General features: G+C 39.9%; 1 pseudogene; it reads right to left on the reverse strand.

The window, feature by feature from the left end:
* Positions 1-12,784: 12,784 nt before the first annotated feature.
* On the reverse strand, positions 12,785-15,289 carry LOC143884130 (pentatricopeptide repeat-containing protein At4g19191, mitochondrial-like; annotated as a pseudogene).

A 15,289-nucleotide genomic window follows, 5' to 3' on the forward strand; every position in this document is an offset into this window, starting at 1 on the left:
TTTGACCCCAGAACAGTTCGGTTATGGTTTGGAAATTTTCCAAACCGATGGCATCGGTTCGGTTCAAGAAATCCCCCAAAACCGAACCGAACCGAACCATGTGCAGCCCTAGCACCGATAGAGGGCCCAAGCAGAAAGGTTTACTAGGATGTGGTAGAGCCCACTATCGTTTAGCCCAAGACCCAATTTCTTCCGGTAGAACTCTATTTCTTAAGGTACCAACCAAACAATTTTTCAGAAAGTTCTTCCTTTCGATGATCACTCCACTAGGAATAGATATTACAGGGTTACCACCCATAGAGGGTTCCGGGATGGATTGATGAGGCATCTTCAGAATCATCTATCGATCTATGATATTACTGGTGAGATTTGGAGGATGTATAAGAGGGCGAGCCTTGGCTCAACGGTAAGGTTGCTCCATTGTAACCTTGGGTCCGAAACATGAAACAACCTCTCTGCAAAGCAGGGGTAAGGCTGCGTACATCTAGCCCTCCCCAAATTCCGCATTGGCTGGAGCCTCGTGCACTGGGACACCCTTTTATTTGGAGGATGTATAAAAGAGAATTACTCAGGAGGAATTTAGGCACGAGATCTATAGAAAACATCAAACAACAAGTGTATTCTTAGATTGTTATGGTAGAACTTTCTGCTATAGTGAATGAACATGAAACGCTAGGTCTGTGATCAGTCAAACTCGAGCAGATCTCTGCAAGATAATAATGGATCTTGAATATCTATGTGTAGTGAAACTCAAAAGAATTGCAGGGAGCAAATATGTTGTGAATTCGGCACAAGAGGGTCCAGTAGGGAAAGGCAGCAAGTTCAGTCCATGGTGAACTTGTTGTCAAACGACCTTGGAACTTCACAATAAGATAGGCTTCAAGCAGGCTGCAACTCAGCCTGCAATTTGAGCCAAGGACGGGTTTTTGGAGTTAGCTCACCCTCGCGGGATCACGACCCTTTGTCCCGGTCATTGTAGCACGTGTGTCACCTAGGACATAAGGGGCGTGATGACTTGACATCATCCTCACCTTCCTTCGGCTTATCACCGGCAGTCTGTTCAGGCGGATCGGATCATCCGTATAGGATAAAAAAAGAAATTCCAGATATTTTATATCTTTCTCTCCGAATGAGATCTCAATTTCAGCTATGGTTTCATTAGATATCTTACAACTAGAGTCCCTCTTTTTTACGATCCGGTTCCTCCACCACCGCGAAAACATCTGATTTCATTCTGACTTGATTGTAATGTTTCCATGGTCATTTGAAATGCCTTTTTAACAGCAGAAAATGAAATACACTCACCAGAACTAAGTGGCATAGAGAATTAATAACAAGGAATTAAAAAAAAACAAAAAACAAAAAACAAAAAAAAATAGACAGAATACAGAATACAATGTGAATCCAAATTTTATTGGAATATAGGGACTCATTACAGTCAAGGTAAGATGGAAAAGTGAAGGCACAACCATGGGTTAAAACCATACCAAGCTCCAAGAGCCTCACACGAGTCCTAGTTTTAGAAAATCAAAAAATGTCCAAATGTGTTCCTCTTCTCCTATTTATAGCAGCAACGAAGCTTTCAAGATCTTGCCCACTTGTAAGCTAGCTCAAAGCCATATGGAACCAGCTGAGGTGGCATGAGTTTTGTTGCAAAAAACTCTTCTTGTGAAATTATGCAAACAGTTGGGCAGTTATGCAACAGTTATGGTAGCAACTTGCCCACATCTTCACCTTCTTCCCTACGCTCACCTGCACTACATAACCACAGGCCCAAACTTCTTCGTTCATGCTCAACCACACCACTACTACTACTCTCACTTTCTTCTACTTTTTACACATACACGCATACAAAGCCACTGCTCAACTAAAACTACCCATTACAAGACGCACAATCTCAGCATGCAATGGTTGCTCGTCATAAGTCGAGTCCTTACTAACCTGCGGTGGCGCCAACTTGATCACATTGCTTTGGTCTGGGATGCATTTGTTGAATCTTCTTTTATTAAAAGATAAACACCTTGGCTAATGTGGCAAATCCAATGGGCAGATTGTTGGTGAGTATTCACATGGCCAAAAGCAAGGTGGATCCCCTTTTATAATTTCGGCTCTCTAAATCCCTCCCGAGAAGTAGAGTGGAGAAAACAAACGAACCCAATTTTTTTTTTGTGTTTGGTCTTATAAAATCAGAGTGATAGCCAAAGTGGGATATTTGAGGTAGTTAGGATAAGATCAAATAAAATTAGCCAATGAAATAAAAAGATTTTAAAGGACGGGAACTGTTTTTCAAGATAAATCGGCATCTCCAAAGTGGAGATGAGGGTCTGAAAATCAGGAAAGGAAATCCCGAGATGAGTGTCTCGTCTGGGGAGACTTTTTCCATGTTGTAGCAACTTTTTGCCTATTTTCTGGATTTCCTTTCCTGATTTTCGGCAGAATTCACCCTTCGTGGAGATGCCAATTTATCATGAAAAACAATACCCTGCAGCCAGACGTGCCTTAAAAGTATGTCCTTAACATTTAGATGTGGATGGAACTCATTATGAACAATAGCAAAATATTCAATGAAAGGTTGAATCACGCTGATTCTCTATAGAAATATAAGATACCTGAGTAGGTAAGGTATTCATGTAACAATTTTTACCCCGGGTTTCCATATACACATAATTGTTGTTATAATTGCACAGTATGAAAGATCTTTTAGAGGGGGTCGATTGGGCCGTGGGCATGAGGGTCTTTATGACACAATCAATAATTCGATTAGGTCTTGCTCTAGCCTCTTTAGGGGTTATTACATTCGGGACGATGGCAATGCAAGTACGATGTATGTCACCTCTCCTACTCCACGAAGGATTAAGAGATTGTTTTGTTAGTCAAGAAACAAAATAAATCTTCCTCAGCAAGAGAAAAGAAGTAAAAATAAATCTCAGTTTCACTAAAGCAAAATAATATTCACTAAACTCTAGTGAATCATTGGACACAATCATTCGACACGAAACCGACAGATTGGACACATATATTGCTCCTCTCCAACCACCCAACAATGCATGCCTCGTGAAAAAAATGCAAACATGGCATTTTCTTAACGTTCATTCCTGCGAAAACTCGTCTAAACAAGCTGTACAACTTTCGCCTGAATCTTTCCCGTTAAAAACCATCGTTTCTAACGCCGCCTCAATCGAGGATCTCGCAGCGGGAATGGCACCAAATCCACTGGAATCCATGGAATCCCAATCTGTGTCGAAAACCAACTCATTCGCAAAAACTGTGATGAGCAGATTCAAGCCATGCTTCATTGCTTCTAATCCGTTAGTGAGACCGGAAGAGATAATACGTTGTTTGACACGATGATGAGTTTCAGGGTAAAAATTGAAATAAGAAAGGTTGTGAAAGACACACGCCTCACATGCACTTGGTAGAATTAAGTCTCTAAGATCGTAAAAACAACCTCTTTGGGAACACCTAATCTCTCCTGTGCTACACCTAATCTCTGCATGTCTAATTCCAATCAATGCTATTTGTTCTGTACTTCTGTGGAACCAGGTCTGGGCTTACGGAAAGATGGTTGTACCGTTGTACTTGTACAGAATTAAGAAAAGGCATTGTTAAGTATCGACTCGGTACCCTCTTGACAAAAAATAACGAGAGTCACTTGTTCGAGAGTGGTGGACTGTCGATAACAAGTCGTACTAGGAAAGTTGTTTTTTTATGGCTAGTCATACAGAGTCGAAGAGTCTTACTAGGAAAGTTGCTTGGACTATAGTCGAAGAGTTACTAGGATATTGTTAAATTCTATCTATCACATAATCTTAGAGATCAATTTAGCATGAGTATCCATAGTAACCTATCATAGAAAACCTCTCTATAATTTTTTTACACAGTATCCTATCATAGAAAAACTCTCTATAAATTTTTTTACACTTATGTTAGCATTAAAATCTTCAGGATTTTCTTCCTGCCTACTTATCTCCCTTCTTCTATGGCCATGACAGCTACCCTCTAAGTTGTTTGGAGTATTTCATATTCTTTGAAAAATTTTAATACAACTTTTTTATATCAACTACTCTTTCTCACCCCGTGCATGGATCTTTTATTGCCGTATTAGTAACGTATTCTGAGTTGTTTCCTATTTAGTAACGTATTCTGAGTTGTTTCCTATTTTACCTATCTTTTCTATTCCATAACCCTTTTTCCAATTCTCTCTCTCTCTCTCTCTCTCTCTCTCTCTCAAAACCACAAAGGATTCTCCAATGGAAATCTAATCATATATTTCCTCTTAGGATTCTCTAATAGAAATCTAATCCTATCATATCATATAGAGGCAAAGAAATAACCCCTCTTTATCCCGTATTTCAGCAAAATTGTTTCGATTATGAGAGAAAAAATCTCCCACTATATCTCTATATATAGTAGTTTGATTAGATTAGGCAACTTAGTTAGGGTTGTTTATTAATTGGACTCTATTCAAACTAGCCTCCCACAAGGCATACGGCGCTTCCAATTCTTCTTCTAAGAGTCCTCTACATTCTTCTAACCATTAAATCCCTTTCTATTCTTCTGTCTTTATAAAGCCCATCTTCCAAAACGCATACTGCTTTCCAAAACGCACACCACTGATTTAAACCTGCACTGAATCAAAAGAAGATACACAACATAGAAGAGAAAAGAGGAACAGCCTCAATAATACTTTCAGGAAAAACTTCTCTGTCCCTTTTCCCTGAAAAACTGATTACATAACCAAAATACAGACCCACTCATCACTCTAACTGTCTAACCATGTAAACCCACTACCTAATCAGTTGTAACACAGTTACAGACAGCAGAAATAACTACCTATGACTCTATTAATAACAACATATGACACATATACTACATATCTAATAACAACAGTTACAATAGATACAAATAATAAACACAACAGACTAAACCCACAAATTTTGGGTACATAACATTGCCACCCACGGGGCAGAATTCTTGTCCTCAAGGTTGAAAGCTTGGATACTTTTCTTTCAGCTTGTGCAATGGCTCCCACGTAGCTTCTCGTGGCCCAAGATTAGACCACTGGACTAGGACTTCAGTGACTGCTCGATTATTTTTCTTGATCATCCGTCTATCCAAAACAGCTACCAGTTCAAATTTAATTCCTCCATCCTCGCCCAATTCTGGCAAATTGGTCTGCACTTGAACAACATCTCCGATTTTCTTTTTTAAACAAGATACATGGAATACGGGATGGATACGAGATTCACTTGGTAAATGCAGTTTATAAGCAACTTGTCCCACCTTTTGAAGTATACGAAATGGCCCATAATACTTGGGAGCAAGCTTCATATTTTTGCGAAGGGCCACTGAAGTCTGTCTATATGGTTGCAGCCGCAAAAATACCCAATCCCCCATTTCGAATTCACGTTCAGTTCGATGTCTATCCGCAAGCTGTTTCATACGGTTTTGGGCTTCATGTAAATTGTGTTTCAACAAACGAACCATAGCATCTCGGTTTTGTAAACTTCGCTCTACTGCATCTATTTTGGTACCTCCATCTGGATATAAGCCCAGCACTGGCGGTTGCTGCCCATAAATAATCTCGTATGGTGTCATTTTTGCTGCAGAGTGGAATGATGTATTATACCACCATTCTGCGAGAGGTAACCATTTTGCCCATTGCTCGGGCTTTTTACCTGTCATGCACCTTAGATAAATCTCCAAACAGCGATTGATAACCTCTGTTTGACCGTCAGTTTGTGGGTGATAAGATGAGCTCATCTGAAGTTGAGTGCCTTGCAACCTGAAAAATTCCCGCCAGAAATTGCTAAGAAAGACTGGATCACGATCACTGATAATTGTTTTTGGCATCCCATGTAAGCGAAAAATGTGATCCAGGAAGGCTTGAGCTACCGTAACAGCCGTGTATGGGTGAGATAACTCAATAAAATGAGCATATTTGCTAAGTCTATCAACCACCAGCCATATGACACTTTTGCCCTGTGATACTGGCAGACCCTCCACAAAATCCATTGCTATGTCACTCCAAATTCGCTTCGGCACCGGCAGCGGTTGTAACAGTCCTGGAGAAGCCACAGTTTCGTTCTTATTCCATTGGCAAATTTCACACTCGGATACAAACTGCCTGATATCTTTTTTCATTCACAGCCAATAAAACAAACGACTAGCCCGTTTCTGTGTCTTGTGCATTCCTCCGCGACCTCCGTCTGAACTTGCATGAAGAGCTAATAAAATTTTAAACCTTAGTGGAGATACAGAGCTCACCACAAGTCTCCCTTTGTATCTTAATTCGTTGTTTTCCCACTTGAAATTTGAGTGTGTTGTTGGGTCCTCATAGAGTCGTTGGATGAGTTCCTTTAACTCTGGATCAGTCTGCCACTCAGCCTTTACTTTTTCCACCCATTCGTGACAAGGGGAGTAGCCATGGCTGTAATATTCTCAATCTTCTCATGCAGTCGTGAGAGTGCATCGGTTGCCAAATTTTCCTTCCCGCGCCGATAGACGATCTCGTAATCATACCCCAACAGTTTTGGTAGCCATTTTTGTTGTAGTGGTGTCGTCACCCGTTGTTCTAGTAAGAATTTGAGACTTAGATGGTCAGTATAAATCTGGAACTTTCTCCCCACTAAATATTGTCTCCATTTTGTGACTGGATGCACAATTGCCATGAGTTCTTTTTCATATGTAGAAAGACCAAGATGTCGACTTGATAGTGCCCGGCTCGTAAAGGCAACGGGACGACCATTTTGAGCCAACACACCACCAATCCCCACACCAGAAGCATCGCATTCAACCATGAATGGCTTGGAGAAGTCTGGTAAGGCCAATACTGGAGTTGATGTCATTGTAGTTTTAAGAACCTCAAATGCCTTTTCTGCCTCAACGGACCACTTGAAACTATCTTTCTTGAGCATCTCCGTCAGCGGCTTATTAATTTTCCCATAGTTCTTAACAAAGCGTCTCTAATATCCGGTGAGGCCCAGAAAGCCTCGCAAAGCCTTTAAAGTTTTCGGCTTTGGCCATGAAGTCATGCTAGAAATCTTTGATGGGTCTACAGAAACACCTGCACCTGAAATTATATGACCCAAGTATTCCAACTCGGGTTTTCCAAACAAGCATTTTGATCTTTTTACATATAAACTGTTTTCACACAGAATTTCCATAGTTTTCTTAACACATTTTAAGTGCTCAGACCAAGTAGAATTGAAAACTAATATGTCATCAAAGAACACTAGAATGAACTTACGTAAATATGGACGAAATACCTCGTTCATCAAACTTTGAATAGTTGACGGGGCATTAGTCAGTCCGAATGGCATTACAAAGAATTCATAATGCCATTCGTGTGTTCGGAAGGCAGTCTTGTGGATATCGTCGGTGTGCACCCGGATTTGATGATATCCCGATCTCAAATCTAACTTCGAAAAAAATTTGGCTCCGTGCAATTCGTCCAATAATTCATCTATCATCGGCATTGGAAATTTGTCCTTTATGGTCACTTTATTTAGCGCACGATAATCGACGCACATGCGCCACGATCCGTCCTTTTTCCATACCAAGATAACAGGTGATGATAACGGGCTCATGCTTGGCCGAACAATTCCAGCTTCCAACATCTCCTTCATTAGCCTTTCAATTTCAATTTTCTGGACGTATGGGTAACGGTATGGTCTTACATTAATGGGTGAGGTGCCAGTTAGAAGAGGGATACGGTGATCTTTGGCCCGTGTTGGTGGTAGTCCACTCGGCTCATTAAAAACATCGGAGAACTCATTTAAGAGCTCCCCCATCTCCTTGTCTAGAATGGTGTCCTCATGAGTGGCCGTGATTGCAAAAAGTTGGGCCATAGTGGCCCTATTTCCTTTTTTCAAAATATGGTTCATGCGTTGTGATCCAACCAACTTCGCTGGCCTTTCCTTGCCACCTCGCAGTGTATGCTTCCGACCTTCTAATGTAAACTTCATTCTTAACCTTGAGAAGTCCCAAACAACTGGTCCCAAAGTTGCTAACCATTGGATCCCTAACACCAGATCACACCCCCCAAGTGGTAACAACTTGACGTCAGTTTGAAAAACAGTCCCTTGCATCACCCATTTCAACCCTTTACATTCAGCCATGCTCATAACTTTACCACCATCTGCCACTACGACTTTCAATGGTCGAGATGTTGTACTTCGCAAGCTGTCCTTTTTGCCGTTCCTGGATCTAAAAAGTTATGGGTGCTCCCAGAATCTATCAAAATAATAATTGGTTGTCTCTTAATGTAGCCCCGAATTCGCATCGTTTGATGGGATGTGGATCCGGAAAGAGCATGCACAGAAATTTGAGGTTCCTCCGATCCATCACCGATTTTTTGTTCAGGTTCAACCAATTCTTCACCGTCACTTTCATCTTCTTCAAGGTCCAGCATAAATATCTGTTGTCTCTTGCAACGGAGTCCTGGGGTGTAGCGCTCATCACAATTGTAGCACAGCCCTTGATCTCGCCAGTCCTTCATCTCAGCCTGTGTCAACTTCTTCACAAATGGAGTAGTAGTTCCGGTTGGTTGTTTGATTTGACCGCTAATCTGCGCCACAACTTTGTTTGCTCCTATTTTTTGCCTTTTTGACAATGCCACATGATTCTCCTCTTGCAACTTAGCTAATCTAAGTGCTTGCAACACCGTTTTAGGCTTAAACATTTGCACACTAGTCCGTATTTCGTCTTTGAGACCACTAATGAAGCAACTGAAACAAAAACCCTTCCGGAAGATCCTTGGTTAGATTCGCCAATTGTTCGAAACGGTCTTCATATTCTGCCACTGTTGAAGTTTGTTCAAGTTTGGTAAGGGGACCGAGGAAATCCTCATAAGAATTCGGACCAAAGCGTGCTCAAATTGCCTCCATGAATTCTTTCCACGGTACTTATCCTTTTAGTTTTTCAAACCATTGGTACCACTGAATCGCCTTCTTCTCCAAGTGGATGGACGCCAAAGGGACTTTTTGTTCCTCCTCGGTGTTGTTATAAGTGAAAAAACGCTCCACTCTTGTAACCCATCCAAGAGGATCTTCACCATCGAACTTTGGAAAGTCTATCTTGGTATATCTGGTATAAGCAGGACCCCTTCCCACCTGTGCTTTTGGAAACGAGTCATGCATAGACTCTTCTTGATCTCCATTTCTGTGCACTGTTGATGCTGACAGTGTTTCGTATTTGAGATCCAACGCCGCTACGAGTTGCTTGATCTGATTCATGGCCTCCATTTGTTGTCTACTTTGTTGTTCATTGTTTTCTTGCAATTGTCTGAGTTCTGCTTCCAATTTCTTCACATCCTGTGATCTAGTTCCATCAGCCATGGTTCCTCAGTATCGCAGATAGGATCGACCGCTCTGATACCACTGGTATAAACCTGCACTGAATCAAAAGAAGATACACAACATAGAAGAGAAAAGAGTTCCACTTTCAGGGGAACGGCCTCAATAATTCTTTCAGGAAATACTTCTCTGTCCCCTTTCTCTGAAAAGCTGATTACATAACCCAAATACAGAGCCACTCATCCCTCTAACTGTCTAACCATGTAAACCCACTACCTAATCAGTTGTAACACAGTTACAGACAGCAGAAATAACTACCCATGACCAGGGGCGATGCCAGAAATTTTGCACAAGGGGGGCAAAAATTATAGTAATTTTTTTTCTATCTTAAAATTAAGATAGAAAAAATTTCTATCTGAAATTTTGCAGAAGGGGGCAAAAATTATAGTAAAATTTGCACAAGGAAGGGATATAAAAATGGTAAAATTAAAATTTTAAACTTATTTTTTATCTTAGGGATGGTTGGAAAGGGGGGCATATTTTTAAAAAAAGGGGGTAAGTATAAAAAAATATTAAAAAATAAAGGAATATTTTTTTTTCCCAAAAAATTAAGGGGGGCAATTGTCCCCATTGCCTTTCAAGTGCCATCGCCCCTGCCCATGACTCTATTAATAACAACACATGACACAGATACTACATATCTAATAACAACAGTTACAATAGATACAAATAATAAACACAACAGACTCTTAAAATAAACCCACTAATTTTGGGTACATAACAACCTCATCTTCTTTCTTTCTTTCTTTCTTTTTTTGAAAGTTTCATCTTCTTTCTTTCTAATTATCTGTCTTTACTTCTCCTTCTGCACCATCTGTCTCTGTTTCACTGTTGCTTCTGGAAATCCAATGGGTGATATCTCTGCATTCATGTCGTGCTTCCCTTAGTGGCAATCCTGGTGATCTCTCTATTTCCATTATTATTATTATTATTATTGTTATTAGTATTATTATTATTATTTTATTATTTTTTTTTTTTTTTACAGTTTCCTATCTTCTCTTGGTTTTCCTAATTCCTTTATTTGATATAATCTTGATAGGAATAGCATAAATATCTATTCCACATGATAGGAATAGCAGTTTCCCCAATCTGATGTGGCAGCCACCTAAGCCATATTTGCAATGACTCTTAGTCTTTATAACATACGGCCCTTTCTCTCTATAACGATATTGCATTTCGCTTTCATGGAGCCTGAGTTAGTTTTGCATTGGTGGGCTCTATGATGCATGATCCTGAGTTTTGAGAGTCCTGAGAGAGAAAGAGAGACACACCAAACCAGTGACCTTCCACACTCTCTCAATAGTACTATATTGCTTATATAAACACTCATTTTATGTTTGCAGAAGTAAAGATATTACCCAGCAAATATGAGGTCTAACGCTTTACTACAAGTTTATACGACTATTTTAGTTTCATTTGTTACTACAAGTTTTCTTTTTCATTATTTCCTATCTTGCTCCTATCTTGCTCTACAGCTTGGGTAAGATCCTGACACGCATCCTCAAACGAATAAGGTTCTAATGGTCAAGCATTTTCTTGAAGAGTCAATCATGGGTAATTTTTCAGTCCTTACTTCCTCCATTTTTCTTGGGTATATATTTGAGAGATTTTGAGAATTTAATTATGTATATACTGATTTTTCTCTTGTGGGTGAACTGGAATTAAGTGGTTTTGACTCTCAGATATTGATTACTATTTTCCAAGCTTCCATACATCTTTTCAACTTTTCTATTTGGCCCTCTTCCCTTCCTTCTAAAAGCGTGTCTCTTCAAGTTTCCACAATTTCCAGTAGTTACAAAACGTTTCCTAATACGTGATTCTTTTTCTTTTGACCTATTGATAAAGATTAGCTTACTTCGAGGGAAGCTACACCTCCAATTTACGCTAGAAATAAACTCCTTCAAAGTCCCTTTTCCCTTTTTTGTTCCAACTCTTCCCTAGTTAATTGTCTTGTTCAAATTGGAAGTTGTTTCAATGGAGGGGCAGGAAGTGCCTTAACAGGTAAACTAGAGGGATTAGGAAGAATACCCTGTCCTCCTACAGGTTTAGACCAAGTTGGTCTCCATAATTTCTTCATGTCTTCATACTTTTGTTCGTAAATTCGAGCCAAAGAAATTGTTTGCAACAGGGAACTAGGTTGTAACAGCAACAATTCTCGCTTCAAGTCTGATTGCAGGCTAGAAATAAAAAGACTAACAAAAAACGATTCAGAAAGACCATTGACCTTATTAGATAATTCTTCGAATTTAGTTTGATACTCTTCTACTGATGATGTTTGCTGAAGCTTGGATAATTCACCTTTGGCATCCTCATAGTCCAAATCTCAGCCGAATAGCATCAAGAAAACCCTTCCAAGAATGCAGCAAATTGTTTGCTCTGGCCCGTTGAAACCAAGCAAGAGCAGGACCTTCCAAGTGAAAAGAAGTAATGGACATTCGTTGATCTTCAGGAGTACTGTAGTAATTGAAGAAATTCTCAATCTTGAATGTCCATCCAATGGGATCTGAGCCATTAAATCTAGGAACATCCATATGAATGAACTTGCTGAAATTTGGCTGAATTGAAATGATTCCATCCTCAGAATTACCAGAGGAATTCTCATCACTATTCGTTCGCTGGAAATAGGGTTGTGAAGGTTTACTCTGTAACTGTTTGATCATGGCTACCAATTCCTCATGTTGTTGCGACTGAAGGAGACGCAATTCATTGAGTTGTTGTTGATGGAGTTTGAATTGTTCATCTATCTTCGATTGCAAACGCGTGTTGTCCGCCATTGTCGAAATAGCGGCAAAAGAATCAATGAAAGCACCAATGATGCGACCTGGATCTGGTCGCTCAGAGAAAACTCAGGGAAAGAAGAAGATAAAGAGTTCAAGAAGAGAGCAAAGAAAAAGAGAGGGAAAAATATTCTTTAATGTTACAAACTCATATCAGTAGTTCAGTTTCTCTCTGAACTGAGAAGGGAATAGAAAAGAGGAAAAGGGGAGAATAAGAAGAACTGAAGGAGTATAGAAGAAAAAAAGAAGAATTAATTATTCATCATGCACGTTTCTTTGTGACTCTGTCCTTTTAACAAGAATTCTCTAGCAGAAATTGATGTGCTGGCATCAATCGTAACTACTTTGATTCTCTTCCGTTACCAACAAAAGACAAACAACAGAATCCTAACTACTTAGTTAACAGCCTAATTACTCAACAACTAACTAGTCTTTATGTACTGACATAATCTTCCAGCCACACAGGTTTGTTTATCACTCTACTACCTCTGCTCCTTGTTCTCTGTCTTTGCTGATTGCTGAACTCTTCTTCACCATCATGGATCTCCTCCTCCCCTGTTAGCTGTTTGATATCAATATGAAACTGAAAAGAAAACAACGACAAGTCAGGTCACAGACCCAACAGATGAATACATAGAAAGATAATGCTCAGGGAAGAGAAAGAGAACTCTTGATTTTATTCCACTAAAATATGCCAATTCCCTCTTTATTCTCTTCATTTTGTATAATTTAGAAACAAGTAATGTATACAAGAGCTGATTATAGCATCGAGATTGACTGCCAAGTTACAACACAAATAAGGAAATAAGCTATTTTACTACAAGTTACAAGGTACTGATCTGGGAGCCCCACCCAAAGTAGAAGCCCCATGCTACCATAGTAAATGAACGCATCACAAAAAGCATGATGCCATTGTTGTTCAAGATAAAAGTTCCACACCAATGTCAGCATCTACCTTGATCTCCAACTCCATATTCCTTAACATGTTGTATATGGCTTCTGACTTTGGATGAGAGCGATCCGCCACACGGAACTCATGTACGTGACCATTTATCTCTAGCCAGCTACAGCCAGGGGTTTTCTTCAGTCCTCTTATCTCTGAGAGATATCCTCATCTTGGCAACACTATCCCATTTCCCTGCTGCCGCGTATATGTTAGAAAGCAACACATAATTCCCCGCATTTTTTGGCTCCATCTCCAAGAGCCTCTCTGCTGCAAATTCTGCAAGTTTCGTCTCTGAGTGCATCTTACAAGCACTTAATAATGGGCCCCACACTCGTGAGTCCGGTTCAAATGGCATTGCTCTTATAAGCCTCATGGCTTCATCAAGTTTCCCAGTGCGCCCGAGTAGATCCACCATACAAGCATAGTGCTCTTGTTTTGGTTGGCAACCATAGGTTTTAGTCATCTGATTAAAGCACTCCCAACCCTCTTTTACTAATCCTGAATTAACACAAGCCGTCAACAGTCCGAAAAAGGTTATATGATCTGGTCTCACTCTTGAATTCTTCATTCGATTATACAGTTCAAAGCATTGAGACCAATTACCATGCTTAGCATACACACTAATCATTGAGTTCCAAGAAACTATATGCTTATCGTCAATTCTTCTTCATTGAAAATCTTTCGTGCCATCACTATGCACCCGCATTTTGCATAGCTGACAAGCAGAGCTGTAACTATGGAGACTATCAAGTTTAAACCATGTTTAATTGAATACGCATGAATGTTTTTGACCTGTTTCAGTGCCCCAATATGCACACAAGCTGGCAAGATATTGAGTTTTGTAATGGAGTCGGGCCTCACTCCATGCATTATCATTTCACTGAAAAGTGACAAAGCATCGTAAGAACGATCATGATTGACATATCTTTTTATCATAGTACTCCAAGAGACCACAGTTTTGTTCATCAACAAATCGAGAATCAATTTTGCTGTCACTAAATGTCCACACTTGGAATACATTTCAATGAGAGAATTATGAACTGACACTTGATAGTCTGATCCATTTCTGATCACGTGAGCGTGAATCTGTTTACGATGCTCAAGAGATTCCAACTCTGCAGCTGACGAAATAGAAGCTATAGCTGTAAATAAATCAGTTCTAACACAATCAACAATGCTAGGGCTTGTTTTGGATCCCCATTTCGGGAATACACATTAATCATTATGTTCCACACTACGCAATCCCTCAGAGTCATTTTATTGAATACATTGTCAAAAGAGCAGTATTCACAGCCAAATCTTCCCCTAAGCCATTCAAAACAATCAAAAGGTGAACAAACCGTCCTGCTTCCAAGCACTTCAAATCAACACTCGACCGCAGTAAACCAACCACAGTAGCCGAATTGGGTTCGAGACCATCCAACTCATTCTCTTAAAAACCCTAAAACTCTCCATTGGGTTCCCATTTTGACAAAACTCATAAATCAATGTATTCCAATAAAGCCTATCTCTCTCAGACATTTCCTCACTCACTCGTCGTGCATCACCAATTTCACTATATTTGTCATACATTTCTAACAGAGCAGAACCCACAAGGGCATGGGATTCAAAACCCAGTTTAACCACATGGCAATGGATTTTCATGTCATTTTCAATAGCAGAGAGATCAGAACACGATTTTAGAACAAAAGGGTAAGTAAGTTCATCTGGGTACATGGATTTAACAAGCATTTGCTGATAGAACAAAAGAGACTTGTCAGGTTTCCCATACATAGAAAAAATTCTGATGATTGTGGTGTATAAAATAGCATTTGGGTCGTTGACAGACTCAAAGACACTTTGGGAATAATCGAGATATCTGAGATGCGCAAAACTATCGATAAGTTTGGAGGATAGAGTTGGGTTTTGGTGGAGGCCGTATAATATAAATCTGGCGTGGATTTGTTGGAGAAATTCGGTTTTGTGGCAGAAGTCCAAGAGAGAAGGTAAGGAGCTAAAAGTTTGTGTTTGTTGGGTGGGAAGGTGTTTAAATTTGAAATGAGGGTGGCTGTAGAGATTTATGGAACGTTGAGTGGGTGGCAATTTACAATGCCTAAAGCGCATGTGAAGGTTCGGCTGACAAATAGTAAAAGAAGAGAGGCAACTCATGAAAAATACAATTTAAAGAGCCTAACACGCATGTTAGAGCTCTAGAGCATACACACGTGATA

This window comes from Tasmannia lanceolata, unplaced genomic scaffold (assembly GCF_043159265.1).
Source record: "Tasmannia lanceolata isolate RefF3 unplaced genomic scaffold, GAP_Taslan_0.1 ptg000008l, whole genome shotgun sequence".
In the NCBI taxonomy this organism is placed as follows: Eukaryota; Viridiplantae; Streptophyta; class Magnoliopsida; order Canellales; family Winteraceae; genus Tasmannia; species Tasmannia lanceolata.